General features: G+C 32.6%; 1 protein-coding gene and 2 long non-coding RNA genes across 5 annotated transcripts in view; 1 reads left to right on the top strand and 2 right to left on the bottom strand.

Annotated features, from left to right (window-relative positions):
• The window catches only part of LOC133176914 (serine-rich adhesin for platelets-like), a 166867-nt gene that overhangs the window by 62968 nt on the left and 88266 nt on the right, over positions 1-15633 (bottom strand). The gene's annotated exons all lie outside the window — the stretch shown is intronic.
• LOC133176935 (uncharacterized) lies at positions 4697-8782 on the top strand. 2 transcript variants are annotated; one of them, XR_009719588.1, is made up of 3 exons: positions 4697-4827; positions 5296-5410; positions 8406-8782. It is a non-coding gene; the product is annotated as an uncharacterized LOC133176935 (long non-coding RNA). The 2 variants fall into 2 exon arrangements; XR_009719589.1 differs by having other exon boundaries at positions 5265-5410.
• LOC133176934 (uncharacterized) lies at positions 9879-14600 on the bottom strand. Of its 2 annotated transcripts, XR_009719587.1 has the most exons (4): positions 14298-14600; positions 13466-13580; positions 12324-12437; positions 9879-10298 (listed from the first exon to the last, which is right to left on the bottom strand). It is a non-coding gene; the product is annotated as an uncharacterized LOC133176934 (long non-coding RNA). The 2 variants fall into 2 exon arrangements; XR_009719586.1 differs by lacking the exon at positions 12324-12437.

Raw genomic sequence — 15633 nt, 5'->3', positions numbered from 1 at the left:
TGTTGTGGTTGCAGATTCTGCTGTTGTTACTGCAGCCTGTGTTGTTAAGGTTGCAGTATCTACTGGTGTTGTTGCAGATTCTGTTGTTGTTACTGCAGCCTGTGTTGTTGTGGTTGCAGCTTGTATTGTCGTTGTATCCGCTTGTTTGCTTGTTGTTTCTGCTTGTGTGGTCATTGTATCAGCTTGAATAGTTGTTGTTTCCGCTTGTGGTGTCGTTGTATCTGCTTGTTTGCCTGTTGTTTCTGATTGTGTGGTTATTGTATCATCTTGAATAGTTGTTGTTTCTGCTTGTGTGGTTGTCGTATCAGCTTGAATAGTTGTTGTTTCCGCTTGTGTTGTCGTTGTATCTACTTGTGTGCTTGTTGTTTCTGCTTGTGTGGTTATTGTATCAGCTTGAATAGTTGTTGTTTCCGCTTGTGTTGTCGTTGTATCAATTTGTGTTGTTTCTTTTTCATTCTGTGTTGTTGTTTCATATTGTGTTGTTGATGTTTCAGCTTGTGTTGCTGTGTCAGCTTGTGTTGTTGTTTCAGCCTGTATTTTTGAAGTTTCGTCATTTGTTGTTGTTTCATCTTGCGCTGTTGCTGCATCATCTTGTGTTGTTGCTGCATCATCTTGTGTTGTTGATGTTTCATCTTGTGTTAATGTTGTTGTTTCATCTTCAGTTGATGATTCAGCTTCAGTTGAGGTCGAGGCTTCAGTAACTGTTATCGTAAAGAGAGATATCCTGTGTTATTTTGTTGGATATGAATTTTGAATCTTTGTTTTATTTTAATCAGTGCGAATCAGGAGTGAAAAATATAGCAACTGAAGCTAATTCAGGGAATTTGTGTTAAGAAAAGGGTGGAAGAGCTGAAAGAAATGCAGATGGAGAAAGAAAAAGGTCAACCTTGACCTTTCAGCTTTTAGCCTTAAAGTCACTCCTGTCACACTAGTGAAAAGACACCTGAAGAGTACAATATAATATTCAAGAGTGGTTAAATCATCGTATTGACTGAAAAACAGCAATAATTGTTTTATTATTTGATTCAATGATTAAATGATACAAACTCGGAAAGCAATTATTACCATTTTTCTTGTTGTTTACATTTGTTGAAGTTCAAGCCGATCGCATGCAGTGAGAGATGGAAGGCAAAATAAAAACAACCAGTTTTATTAATTTGGAATTTCTTCATCTATTTTTGATGTAATGTAAGAAAAAATGTAATGGTCACTCGAAAGTCGGGTACAGATGAAATAACTTTTCATATCCAAATGTATCAATTTAGAAGTTCTCGTCTATTTTTGGGTCCAATGTAGAATAAATAAATAAATAAATTCATTTAGTGTTATGTTCACTTGGAAGCTCGGGTGCAGGTGATAACTAAATGTATCATTCTGGAAGTTCTCGAACTTCTTTTAGAACAATGTTGAAAAAATAAATGTTATGTTCGTGTAGGTGAACAGAGCAATATCATTTCTACAATGTTGAATCTCAGCCAGTTTTAGAGCTAGGGCTTAGTCAATCATACGTAATAAATTGTCAATGTTTTCGTAAGCAATGGTATGACCATTACAATCGCAACATACGATGTATTTCTACAGTGAGTCTTTGATACGAGCATTTGTCAATGGTCTAATGTTATGTTAATTCACTTGTGAAATTTGACACATTTGTTCCGTAAAATCGACAATTTTTTCCTCATTTGGTCAGTTCCATCAATTATCGTAAATTCAACAGAGAGTGCTAAGAAAATTGTGGATAAAAAGTGACGCCGGAAAAAGGTGCGTGTCTTTTTTGCTTCATTCATAGTTTCAAAGGGAAAACTCGCACAATCTTTGGAATATCTTTTTTAAAAAAACAGGCTGGAGGGATATAAAATAATCTCAAGTAGCCTGTTTTAAATGGAACAAAAGATTCAGAGAGAGGAGAGACAAATTAATCCGGGGTGCCAACGTCAAGTCGAATACGGAATAGTAACGTTGCTCAGACAAGCGGACTAAACTACTAAAGTCAAGTGAGGTAAAGATCCATTTACAATATTAAGTTTTGAAATATTTTAAGGTAATGTAATTAAATAAAATAGGTTTCAGATAGTATTAAACACCAGTGTATCTTGTAAAGAAAATTGTATTGAGTCGGAACCAGAGGACATTGAGAGACAACGACCATAAAACTTAACGGCGACAACACCGGATGACAATATAATATCTTTTGCAATTGATATATAATAAATTGGCAAATTATCACCGTATCAAGCTAAATTTTTCAATACTTTTTAAACTTTAGTTGTTCTAAGTTTCTTATAAAGTAAGCACAGTCTATATGAATAGTATCAATTAATTGTTCAGTCCATGAACTTTCCGATAAATCCTCGTATGTACAATCTGTAGATATTTTCAGAAGTAAAAAAAACAAAAAAAACAAAAAAAAAAAAAAAAACGGAGAAGAAATGTTATGGAATGTGCAATCGGAATGTAGTTCTCACTTATGCCCCATATTTTATAAAAATAAAAATATTACATTAATTGAAGAAGTATTCTTACATTCGAACCGATGATTTGAATTAGAAGTAATTAAAATCTTTAAAAAATAAATAAAGGATTCCAAAGGTTCAAAAGTGTAATAATACACAAATTTTACGAATTAATCCTTATGGACAATTAAAGTTGGATTAAAATGATAATGAAAAATAAATAAAGACCACGTTTCTAAGAAAAGGGTGGCCATAAATGCATTGGTTATCTTGATGGTACGTCACAAAACGCAGTCGAAACCATGCATGCTATTAAGGACCCCTCCAAACACTGTACACTAAAAAGTTGTAATTATTAGATATTTTTATGCAGTTGAAGTGATCAGCCCTTAGATCTGAAAATTAGAAAAAAAACTTTTTATTTAATTTTATTTAATTGGATGCATTTTTTCCATGTAGTGAACAATGATTTCTGTTTATAAGTACTTTGTTGTTTTTGAACTTTTTTTGGAGGGGGGGGGGGTAAATGGCTAATATCCTACATTGAAATAGATATATAGATTTTAATATTACATGTATATGATATCATTTTTCTATGTTCAAAAATAATGCTTATATTAGTGTACAGAGGGTCCTTCATTAACTTGCGGGCAGAAGTTGAGTATTTGCCCAACCCATCCTAGTTTCCAGACTTTAAAGAGGCTGGGGGGTTGTGGCCATTTTTAGACTATATTGATCTCCTTTAGAAGAAGAGCTCCATATGAAGATATAGAAAATGATCAAATTTTAAAACTAAAATTTTTGAAATTTTTCTTTGCCAAATGATAGTTGACAACTTAAGATATCATATCTAAAAAATTAAGTTAAATCTGGTGGTTAATTTATGGTTAATTTGTTGACCCTCCAGCCTCCTTAATCTTTCTAACAATGGAAACCTAAATCCAGTGTCTCTTCTCGTACCACTGACGTCTAAAAATTTATCAATAAGTTGCAAATAAAGCTCTAGATACCCCCCATCCCTCTATATATAGCTTAAGGGAGGATCGAGAATCTTATTGAAAAGAAATTCAGGTGCCTGTGCTCATACTCATATAACCAAAAAAAAAAAAAAAAAAAAAAAAAAAAAAAAAAAAAAAAAAAGCTACCGTGGCAACAAAATGATTTTTTTTAGACGAAATCAGGTACATCTTCCAACATTTTTCAACCCCCTAAAAACTTGCATGGGTCCATTTCGTCGGAATTATTCAAAATAAGAAAACATATACATGTATGTATAAAAAAAAGGAGTTGTAAAGAAGACCTTGGCTTTAGGGCAGAGGTAAGGATATAAAAAAAATCTTACATAGGACACCCCCCCCCCCCAGCAAAATTCAGTTTGAGTTGTTTTGGCAAATGAAGTAAAGAAAAATTGTTTGTTATGAAAACTCAGTGCAGGAAGCTTAGACCATTAGTCGCGTTTGTTTACCCCTCCCCAACTGTTCAATTATTTCGACATATCACTCGTACGACATCAGGCCTGGATAGTAAAATTTTCCTTTAACATTTGGTATAATATACACAGCTTACATAAAACCACAAGGATATATGTATGTATCCTATGGAAAGCCGTAGGGTACCCCCACATTATTATTATTTTTTCCTATATAATTATACCAAAAATAATTATCTCATCCCAAAATAAAAAATCTTGCTTCTTTTTTTTTTTTTTTTTTTTTTTTTTTTTTAACATTATTATTTTCCTACAACAATTATAATCTTGTCCGTCCATGTGTACTCATTATTTTTATTTTGCCCCTACATTATAATAATTATTCTCACTTTACAATTATAATCTTTTCAGTTAGTACGGAGACATTATTTTTATACACCTCCAAATTATAATCTTGTCAGTCGATTCGTACACATAATTTTTATTTTGCACCAAGATTATAATTATTCTTGCCTCAACAATTTATAAGACTTCACCTCCTGTAACAATAATGTACTGACTGAAAATAAATAAAAATGTACACGCTTAAAAATTATAATGTACCAAGTCGACGTTATAATCTTTGCAACAATAATAATGATGTGCGCCCTTGTTCGCAATTATTTTTCAACAGGAAAGATAACTTCTTTTCTAGTGACAGGAACGAAAACTCTGTCCTCCTGTTGAAACAATAATTATGTTGAGACGCGATTATAATTGTGACTGCACACATTATTTGAAGCGTGAAGGAAATATTATCTTGAGCGTGGAGAAATATTATTTGAAGCGTGACGGAAAACAAGCGTCGATGCGAGGGAGATCGTCACGTGAAAAGGCCATGTGCGCTGTTCGATCATGTAAACAAAGTGGAAGACAGAAAGTCCAACGTTAGCTAGGCTATAAGAGGTAAGTAAAGACTAATCATTAATGTACATGTAAATGACTGGCATCATTCAGATAATGTCTCTTGAATCAGCTGTCAGTTTATTGTAATTAAGCTAGAGCTACCGAACAAACAGGTAGTTCGAATTGCCTCAGACAGCTGTCAGAAATAGATCATGTGCATAAATGTGAGATTAAGCACATACTAGTACTTTATTAAAACCACCTGCCTGATTAAGAGCTTAAGAGCATATAGGGACGATCATTTGATTGGGGGGGGGGGACTGATAGATTAAGAAAATAAATATTTTAACCTCTACCCCCACCCCTTTATGAAAAGGTGGTGACCTTAACATGGTGAAAAATGTTTTTCCTAACCAAAATTATTTCTCATCTACCATGTCTACTACTTTGTACATGCCATAATCATACTCGTACATGTACCCGTTGATATTTTTTAGATTTTGCATACAGTTTGTCTTTCTGCCACAGATTCAAAGAGAATTCAGATAGAAAATGGAACTATTGAACAATAAATTCTGCCTGGAAGCAAGAACTGGGGATTACAGTGCAAGGGATACCCGCTGCTCTATTTCAAAAGTTATTGGTAAGGTGATTAAGTCCTTGATAAATATCATTAAAAAATATAGCCTTTGTTAACAATAGACAACTTAAACATTTTCCAAAAAGTATTTCTCTTTATGGGGAGAATCTGGGTTCAGCTGGAATGAGGGACTGTTCTCCCTTTAAGCCAATTAAAAAATTATAATGTGTTTGTTTTTGGTAACATGCCAAAAATATTAGGGAAGGTGGGTAGGCGATAACTTTTTTTTTTTTTACTTTGCTTTTTATTAGCTCACCTGAGCCAAAGGCTGAAGTGAGCTTTTCTAATCACATTTTGTCTAGTGTCCATCTGTCTGTAAACTTTTCACATTTTTTACTTCTTCTCAAGAACCACTTGACCTACATGTATTTCAACCAAACTTAACAACAAAGTAGCCATGGGTAAAGGGGGTTCAAGTTTGTTCAAATAAAAGCCACACTTCCTTCCAACTGGAGATAATTACAAATTAATTTAGTGAAAAATTAATATCATCTTTTAAAAATCTTCTTCTCAAAAATCTGTGGTCCAGGAAAGATGAAACTTTTGTGGAAAAATCCTCAGGTAGTGTAGATTCAAGTTTATTTAAATCAGGGGTAGGGTGGGGCTATAATGGATTATCAAAGTTTTACATAGGAATATATAGGGAAAATTTAAAAAAATCTTCTCAAGAACAGCAAAGCCATGATTAGTCATATTTATATGGAAGTTTCTTCAGATAGTGTAGATTCAAGTTTGTTTAAATCAAGATCCCTCGGGGAAGGTTGGGGCCACAATGAAAGTTAAAACTTATAGGAAAATAATCTTTAAAAAATCTTTGAAAGCCACAATTAGTCAAATAAATATGGAAGTTTCCTCAGTAAGTGTAAATTCCAGTTTCTTCAAATCATGCCCCACCACTTTAGGGGTAGGTTGGGACCACCAATATGTATTTAAACTTTTCAATACTGAACTGATTTCTGCTTTTTTTCTCCTAGCCACAGTGCTCGGGTGAGATATATGGCCCTTAGGGCTCTTATTTTGTAAGCATCAGTAAAATATTCAGTATGCCGCTGTTTTTTTGTTTTTTTTTTTTTGTTTTTTGTTTTTTTGGGTCATAGTCATATATAAGTTAAATACACATATGAATAAAATGCACACAACAAAACAATTGTACTCATTAAAACACTTGGATAGACATGTTTTAAAAGTATCATGGGGGACATCCTTGCAATGCCAGGGGTCCTGGGTCCTGGCTAATTTCATGTGATATTTTAAGTCTTGCTTCTCTCATTGAGAAGCACCAATCAAATTGAAGCTTTCAGAAATATTTAGATATGATAATGTAAACAGGAAGAATCACCTGTTACAAGTTGTTTATCATAGAATATGGCTTAATGTGATTGGTTGAGAGATGAGAAAAACAATGGATTTGAAAATTCCCCTAAAGATAATGCTACAGTCAGCCCATGATATTAATGAATGAAATTGACCAGGGGTCCCATGCAATGTATTGAATCAGGGCCCCTTGGCATTGCAGGGGGGGGGGGGGGGGTGTAGCCAGGACAAGTCACTTCAGATGCATGACACTCCTAACCATTTTACAAGGGTCTGTTTTTCCTAGGGGGTCAAAGACCTTTTTATTTTTGCTTATTTTCTTAAGCATTTAATATTTTTGTAAATTCCTTGTGGGTCTCCTATAGATTTATGCTTACTGTATGCATAGCATAGGATTAATATAATTATGTACTATTTAATGTAAAATGTTCAGGGCATAATTATTAATAGTGTTATTGGTTTTGTATTCATCACTCATATAACAGAATGTCTTTTGGCAGTTTACCTTATATTATTCATCATATTGTGTACATGAATAAAAGATAGAACAAAAAATTTAAAGCCAAACTCCGTTGACCACAAAAAAAAGGACTTGTGACAAATGAAATAAAATGTAGATCATAGATGCATTATTTCTCAAATCCATCAGCCTGGCTTGATTTTCTTGAACTTGGGTCTCTTTTTCTGTTTTGACCTGGAAGTTCATCTGATCCAATGGTTCAAGAGAGCTTTTCTGATCCCTTAAGGACATACGCAACGTAGTTTGAACTTTATTGTCGTTTTCCTTGGAGTTGTAGAGTTCCAATACTTAAAGGAACTGTGTGCTACATTTTAATGTCTATATATTCTGTTGTACACTTCTTCTTAAACAAGTTTGGATAAACATCTAGAATATATGTTTAGTAATTTTCGTATATTTTTCTTTGAATATTATACAAGAATTTTGCCTCAATTGGTGTCTTTTCAAAACCCCTGGTATTATTAAATAAAAATACTCCACCAAAGGAATTGTCAAATAAATTGCACCTTGAATTTTACAATGAAGTCTATGGGGAGTGCAGGTTTTATTAAGATATTGTAAGAAGTAATTTGAATTTCATGTAGAGCTCTTGGTGAAAATATGCATAAACTCTCTCTTTATTAAAATATGAAATAAAATGAATCATTTGCCACAGATATTTTGATAAAATTAAATTTTTGGGTTTTTCATCAAGGGCAGATAACTCTTCAAAAAATGTTAAAGTGCAAAATGACCAGCTTCTTTCATGTTATCAGTCATGTGAATTTGGTTTATTTCCCTTTCATCATTATCTAGCAATACATTTTTAACTAGTTTAAAATGATTCAAAACAGTTCAAAATCCATTCAGTATACACTGAATACCTTAATACATGTATCAGACTTTCTCAACAGAACTACTGGACCAGTTTTAACTAAACCTGGCACAAATGAAGGAGAAATTTATTTTCAATGAGGAGAAAACTAAAAAGTAATAAAATTTAAGTAAACAATAAATCAATTCATTTTGGCATGAAGACCATTGGTTTCACTAATAGGATGCTTCCTTTTCATACTAGTTATCATGAAAAAAATTGGCAGGAAAAAAATTCTCCATCTCAGGTTTCCCTTGATTATGCATGGTAATTATAAAAACTCTAACTGTGTTTCAAACTTTTTATTTCAGGGAATTTGTGATAGAAGATTGTGCAGATCTGGACAAAAATTCAATGTGAATAACTTTGAAGAAAGAAGTCTTGGCAAATTTCAGAGAATTTTTGATGGAAGAATATGTGTTGTTCCTGAACATTTTGCACATGAAATTTGTCCTTTTGACATCATTTGACACTAATTTGAAGTGATGCATTTTTGATAAATTTGTACATGTATATGAAATACTCCATTTAAAGTGTCACATCTGTGTCTCAGGTTACTGCTGATAAAGTGGGATCTGCATGAGTGAACAAACTTGAATTTCTGCATTTATATTGATTGCATTTATGAAATTTGTATTTATATTTACCAAAGTACCAAAGAATGTGTTAAAATTATATGAAAATGGATGATTTGTGATGATTTTTTATGGTATTTTCTTGGATCTGAATGTCAAACATATAAAGGAATGCATGTTGGAAAAGCTGGATTGACTTCTTTGAGCTCTGCCATACATGTATGTACATGTGATAATGGCATTTTTATGTATGTATATGGCAGCTTATGGTGAAGGTCGAAGTTTTTCAAATTCATGTCAAACTCCAAGGTCAAGGTCAAGAGATCACAAATGTTATTATCCAAAGACAGGTCTTGTCTCAAGAAATGTGCAAGTAAAATACGAAAGCCCTAGCACTTACCTTTGAAAAGTTATGGTGAAGATTAAAGTTTTTCAAAAGTCGAACAACAAGTTCAAGGTCAAAATTAATGGTGGTCATGGGAAGGTCTTGTCATAAGAAATATGAAGCCCTAGCCCCAACTGTTCAGAAATTATTGCCAAGGTAAAAGTTTGGTAAAATTTTACAAAAATGGGTCAAACTCAAAGGTCAAATATGTTGGTACCCAAAGAAAGGTTTTGTCACAAAGAATACACATGTGAAAAATGAAATGCATAGCTCCAACAAAACAAAAGTTATGGGAAAGTTAAGTTTTGGGGACATACATACAGATAGACAGGGCAAAAACTATAAACCCCTGAATCATCTTTGATTAGGGGGGCATAAACAACACTGATGTATTATACAGATTTGTTCGCACTGTACAGGAACCAAATGATGGCTATAATATGGGGTCAAAACTGAAAAAAGGTAAAAATTAGGAAAATTATGCATTTTTTTTGTATAGTGTATATGTGTCTGATAATCCATAAATACATGCACACATTTTAATGTAAAAATGACAATTATGCAGTACCTCATGCTTGACCATGAGAAGAAATTCACACTCAAATTTAGTATTCAAAAAAAAAAAAAATTACATGTAAATGTAATGTGAAGCAGTCACCCATTCAAGGGTTAAACAGGCTCGACATTGCTTAACTTGTCTAATATAGAGGGAGATTTTACCGCATCACTAGAAAAGCTAGCTCACTAGCGACTCGGTACAAGTTCCCTATATACTGTCTGATACATTGGTACATATTTCCTAAAAATATAAGCACATAACAAAATTAAAGAAAATTGTTTATTATATTGTTTCAGTCTGACATAAACCTTTTTTTTTTCTTAGATCAATTTCAATCCGCACAAGAGAGAAATGAAATATCTCTAAATTTCAGTAACATATCAGTGTCCTGTTTGTGTATGTACATGTGGGATTTCATCTGCTATTGCATCTGTACATATTCTGTATTGGTAATCTTGAAATGCTTAAAGATTGATGTCATGGATTCTCAAATTAGATAAATCATCTAGTCTAAAACTTATAGGCTCAGTGTAAAAGATCTAGTAGTACAGAATTAAGTGATAGCAATAAGTCTGGCAGTCTATAAATCCATCCGAATTTAAATAGATCTGTCTCCTTCTTCAGATCCTTTTCTTTCAAACAAAACATTTTTCAAAATTGGTTATGACGTCATCCATAGGCATTTCTGAAATATAACAATACTATTACATCACCTGATTGTTGATCAATGAAAAGGACACATAACAAGAGGCCCATGGGCCATAATGCTCACCTTAGACACCTAATAATGCTCACCTTAGTCACCTTGTTCCTGGCTGAAGAATTTAAAAAAAAAAAGTCCTTTATTCCAATGAAAAATTACCTAATATTGTGGCCTCACCTTAGCCTAAAGGTTTGTAATTAAAAATTTACTTGAACCCCATAACATGTTCTTGTGTCCTTCCATCACACTTTGAACTTTTATATGCTGATACATATTGATGAGAGCTACTCAACATTTTTTTACCTTGACCTTTCCTTTGAACCTGACCTTACTTTTCTTAAATTAGAGTGTTAAGCTCAGTTTCAAGAGCTATTTAAGATATTTTTATCAAATCTTATATGCTGATACATATTGATGGGACCCATTCAACTTCATCAACATATTTTTGATTTGACCATTCCCCTGACCTTGACCTCATTTTTCTTAGATTAGTAAGTAGCTCTATTCAAGAGATTTGGATCAATCTTCATATGCTTATACATATTGATAAGAGCTATTCAGTTGCATAAATTTTGTTGATCTTGACTTCTCTCAATTTCTCTCAATTTTGTGTTAATTGCTAAGCTCAATTTTAAAGAAAAAATTGTGATTTTTTATTCAAACTTCATATGCTGATACATTTTGAAGAGTGTTATTGAACTGCAACATAAAATTTTGACCAGGACTTTTCCTTGGACCTTGATATCACTTTTTTCTTAAATAACTATATGCATGTAACACAGTTTCAACAAAACAATTCCATATGCTTTTATGTAAGCTTATGCACTGATGCAAAATTTGTTAAGAATTTATCAACTTTGTTCAACCTTTTTACCTGGACCTTTCCAATGACCTTTTTTTTTTTCAAGATATTATCATCAAACTTCATACACAAATGCAAAAATGCAAATTTTCATGATGCATGATAAGCCCTAGTAGGGGTATTCATGTCCTATGGTCAAATTTCTAGTTTGTAGTATATTCCCATGCAAATTTTTAATCCCATACTGTGGCTCCATCCTCTCAAAGGGCAATCTCCTATGCAGAGTTGTCATTCGTTCCTCTCTCAGACACCTCTGCAATGGGCTCGCATCAAGATTTTGACATTATAATGTAAAAAACATAACATTCCCAGAATTATTTTAAATTAAATTAATAGTTCTAGATCTACTTGGAAAGTAGCTACCTTTAGGAACAAAATTAGTGCAGGCATTTAATTAAAATGAATTTAAACAAACACACTATTTTTCATGTTTATCACTGTGATATATGCGAGCAGATGACAGAGGTGAATGTATGAGCCGATGGTAGAGTGCTCAAAGGGGTCTTATTTGACTGAAAATGAAACTACGCTATGCCAGGAAGTTTTCACATAAGTTTTAATTTTTCTGCCTAGTGGTTCTTAAGAAGATTTTCAAATGACACCGTCAAACATTAATTTTCTCTTTATGACCTCCCCTTGGCTCTTCATTTGAAAAAAATTAAATCCTTTCCACCAAATATTGTCTAGTGACAAATTTGGTTGAATTCTGGAAAAAAAAGTTGAAAATGTGAAAAGTTTACAGATGACTCAACATTTATGAATGATAGACAGATGCCAGACACTCTTTAATCAGAAATGTTCACTTTAACCTTGGGCTCAGTGAGCTTAAATGTACAGTATTTAATAATAATTATAAAGTAGATGTCTGTTTTCAATATATTAAGAATGTAAATATAAATATAGCACCTACTATATTATCCACATCCTAAAATTTATATATTCTGCAGCATGTTTTTTTTTAAATTGTACTGCAGAATATATCAATTCTAGGATGTACATAATTTTCAAAAATTCTGATTAATGTAAAAATGTGCAATTACTCTTTAGATTTTCTTAATGCCCCCCCCCCCCCTTCCTGGCTAAATCTGCCACTGTGATAAATAAATCAATTTCTAATTCTTTTGAACACTGAATGTCCTTTTTACCTCTGTGCCATCCATAATTCTTTGAATGTAAAATCCTTTTCTTTCTTTACAACACTGTTTTCTTTTTTTTTTAAACCTGTATACTTCTATAAATCAAGATTCTTTGTATAGCTCCTAAAATAAAATGTGCAAATTATTCTTTAAACAAGAGGCCCATGGCCCACATCGCTCACCCGAGCACTTTGGCTAGGAAAAATTGGAAATCAGTTCAGTATTGAAAAGTTTTAAATATATGAGTGGTCACATCCTATGGGGGGCATGATTTGAACATACTTGAATCTACACTAAATGAGTATGCTTCCATATTTATTTGACTCATCATGGCTTAAGAAGATTTTTAAAGATTATTTTGTCATAAGTTTTATCATCTATTGGGCCCCTCCCTACCCCCATGAGTCCTGATTTAAACAAACTTGAATCTATACTTTAAGAGAATGCTTCCATATAAATATGACTAATCATGGCTTTGCTGTTTTTGAGAAGATTTTTTAAATTTTCTCTATGTATTCCTATGTAAAACTTTGATAATCCATTATAGCCCCACCCTACCCCTGGGGGTCATGATTAAAACAAACTTGAATCTACACTACCTGAGGATTTTTCCACAAAAGTTTCATCTTTCCTGGCCCACAGATTTTTGAGAAGAAGATTTTTAAAAGATGATATTAATTTTTCACTAAATTAATTTGTAATTATCTCCAGTTGGAAGGAAGTGTGGCTTTTATTTGAACAAACTTTAACCCCCTTTACCTCAGGATTGTTGTTAAGTTTGTCGAAAAAGGTCAAGCAGTTCTTGAGAAGAAGTCAAAAATGTGAAAAGTTTAAAGAGATATGGACACCAGACAAAATGTGATCAGAAAAACTCACTTCAGCCTTTGGCTCAGGTGAGCTAATAAAAAGTAAAGTAATAAAAAAAAGTTATCGCCTACCTACCTTCCCTAATATTTTTGGCATGTTACCAGAAACAAACACATTATAATTTTTTTATTGGCTTAAAGGGAGAACAGTCCCTCATGCCAGCTGATCCCAGATTGACCCCACAAAGAGAAATACTATTTTGAAATATGCTAAAGTTGTCTATTGTTAACAAAGGCTATACATGTATTTTTTAATGATATTTATCAAGGACTTAGTCACCTTACCAATAACTTTTGAAATAGAGTATCGGGGATCCCTTGCACTGTATTCCGCAATTCCTGCTTCCAGGCAGAATTTATTGTTCAATAGTTCCATTTCCTATCTGAATTCTCTTTGAATCTGTGGCAGAAAAACAAACTGTATGCAAAATCTAAAAAATATCAATGGGTACATGTACAAGTATGATTATGGCATGTACAAAGGAGTAGACATGGTAGATGAGAAATAATTTTGGTTAGGAAAAACATTTTTCACCATGTTAAGGTCACTACCTTTTTATAAAGGGGTGGGGGTAAAGGTGGCAAATTTTGTCAAGTCAGATTATTTATTTATTTTTAGCATTCACAGAACAGAATATTTATTTCCAGTTGATCTAAGAATGATTATTTACTTTCTTTTCTTGTCCAAAATCAGAAAACCACTTAACCACATGCAAGAAGGGTGTGTGTGGGGGGGGGGGGATATCACAGTGACAGTCATGGTCTGACAGGGTCATTGTTTTCCTTTATTTCTAGCAATGCCAGTGGATGAAGTTAATTTACTTAAAAATCAAGGTTAAAATATTTATTTCCTTAATCTATCAGTCCCCCCCCCCCCAATCAAATGATCGTCCCTATATGCTCTTAATCAGGCAGGTGGTTTTAATAAAGTACTAGTTTGTGCTTAATCTCACATTTATGCACATGATCTATTTCTGACAGCTGTCTGAGGCAATTCGAACTACCTGTTTGTTCGGTAGCTCTAGCTTAATTACAATAAACTGACAGCTGATTCAAGAGACATTATCTGAATGATGCCAGTCATTTACATGTACATTAATGATTAGTCTTTACTTACCTCTTATAGCCTAGCTAACGTTGGACTTTCTGTCTTCCACTTTGTTTACATGATCGAACAGCGCACATGGCCTTTTCACGTGACGATCTCCCTCGCATCGACGCTTGTTTTCCGTCACGCTTCAAATAATATTTCTCCACGCTTCAAATAATATTTCTCCACGCTCAAGATAATATTTCCTTCACGCTTCAAATAATGTGTGCAGTCACAATTATAATCGCGTCTCAACATAATTATTGTTTCAACAGGAGGACAGAGTTTTCGTTCCTGTCACTAGAAAAGAAGTTATCTTTCCTGTTGAAAAATAAAAATAATTGCGAACAAGGGCGCACATCATTATTATTGTTGCAAAGATTATAACGTCGACTTGGTACATTATAATTTTTAAGCGTGTACATTTTTATTTATTTTCAGTCAGTACATTATTGTTACAGGAGGTGAAGTCTTATAAATTGTTGAGGCAAGAATAATTATAATCTTGGTGCAAAATAAAAATTATGTGTACGAATCGACTGACAAGATTATAATTTGGAGGTGTATAAAAATAATGTCTCCGTACTAACTGAAAAGATTATAATTGTAAAGTGAGAATAATTATTATAATGTAGGGGCAAAATAAAAATAATGAGTACACATGGACGGACAAGATTATAATTGTTGTAGGAAAATAATAATGTTAAAAAAAAAAAAAAAAAAAAAAAAAAAAAAAAAAAAGAAGCAAGATTTTTTATTTTGGGATGAGATAATTATTTTTGGTATAATTATATAGGAAAAAATAATAATAATGTGGGGGTACCCTACGGCTTTCCATAGTATCCTATTTAATTTCACTAGTTTTTAAATTTTAATCATGATAATATCTCTATGCCCTCCATTATTTACAGGTAAACAAATTTTTTAGGCATGTTCATTAATTTACAAAGATTCTACAAAAATACCAGAACCATAGGCGTGGGGGGTCAACAAATATTTGTAGGGAATTTTTTTCTTGTACATTATTTCAAAGAAAATGATACTCATTTAAAAAAAATGCCTTTATATTTTATTCAACTGAATTTTGAAGTTTGGATTTCTTTAAATTAGCATTACTAGTATTAATTTATCGACGTAGTTTTTTTTTAAATTTATAATAAAGAATTTCAGGAAACAATTGAAACTTACTTTATAATGAAAGGAAATTTTCAAATAATCAATTATTTAAATCTTGCTTAAAATCTAATCATTTGAAAAAAATCATAGAAATCGTAGAATTCATTCACATGATAATAAATTTATGCACACCCCCTCTCTCCTTTACTTCGCATATACACCCTTTTACCAATGGTGGTTTATACTC

The sequence above is a fragment of the Saccostrea echinata genome, unplaced genomic scaffold, assembly GCF_033153115.1.
Source record: "Saccostrea echinata isolate AGI-Se365-2 ecotype Australia unplaced genomic scaffold, CSIRO_AGI_Sech_v1 ptg000084l, whole genome shotgun sequence".
NCBI lineage: Eukaryota > Metazoa > Mollusca > Bivalvia > Ostreida > Ostreidae > Saccostrea > Saccostrea echinata.
This window is presented reverse-complemented; position numbering and strand designations above follow the sequence as displayed.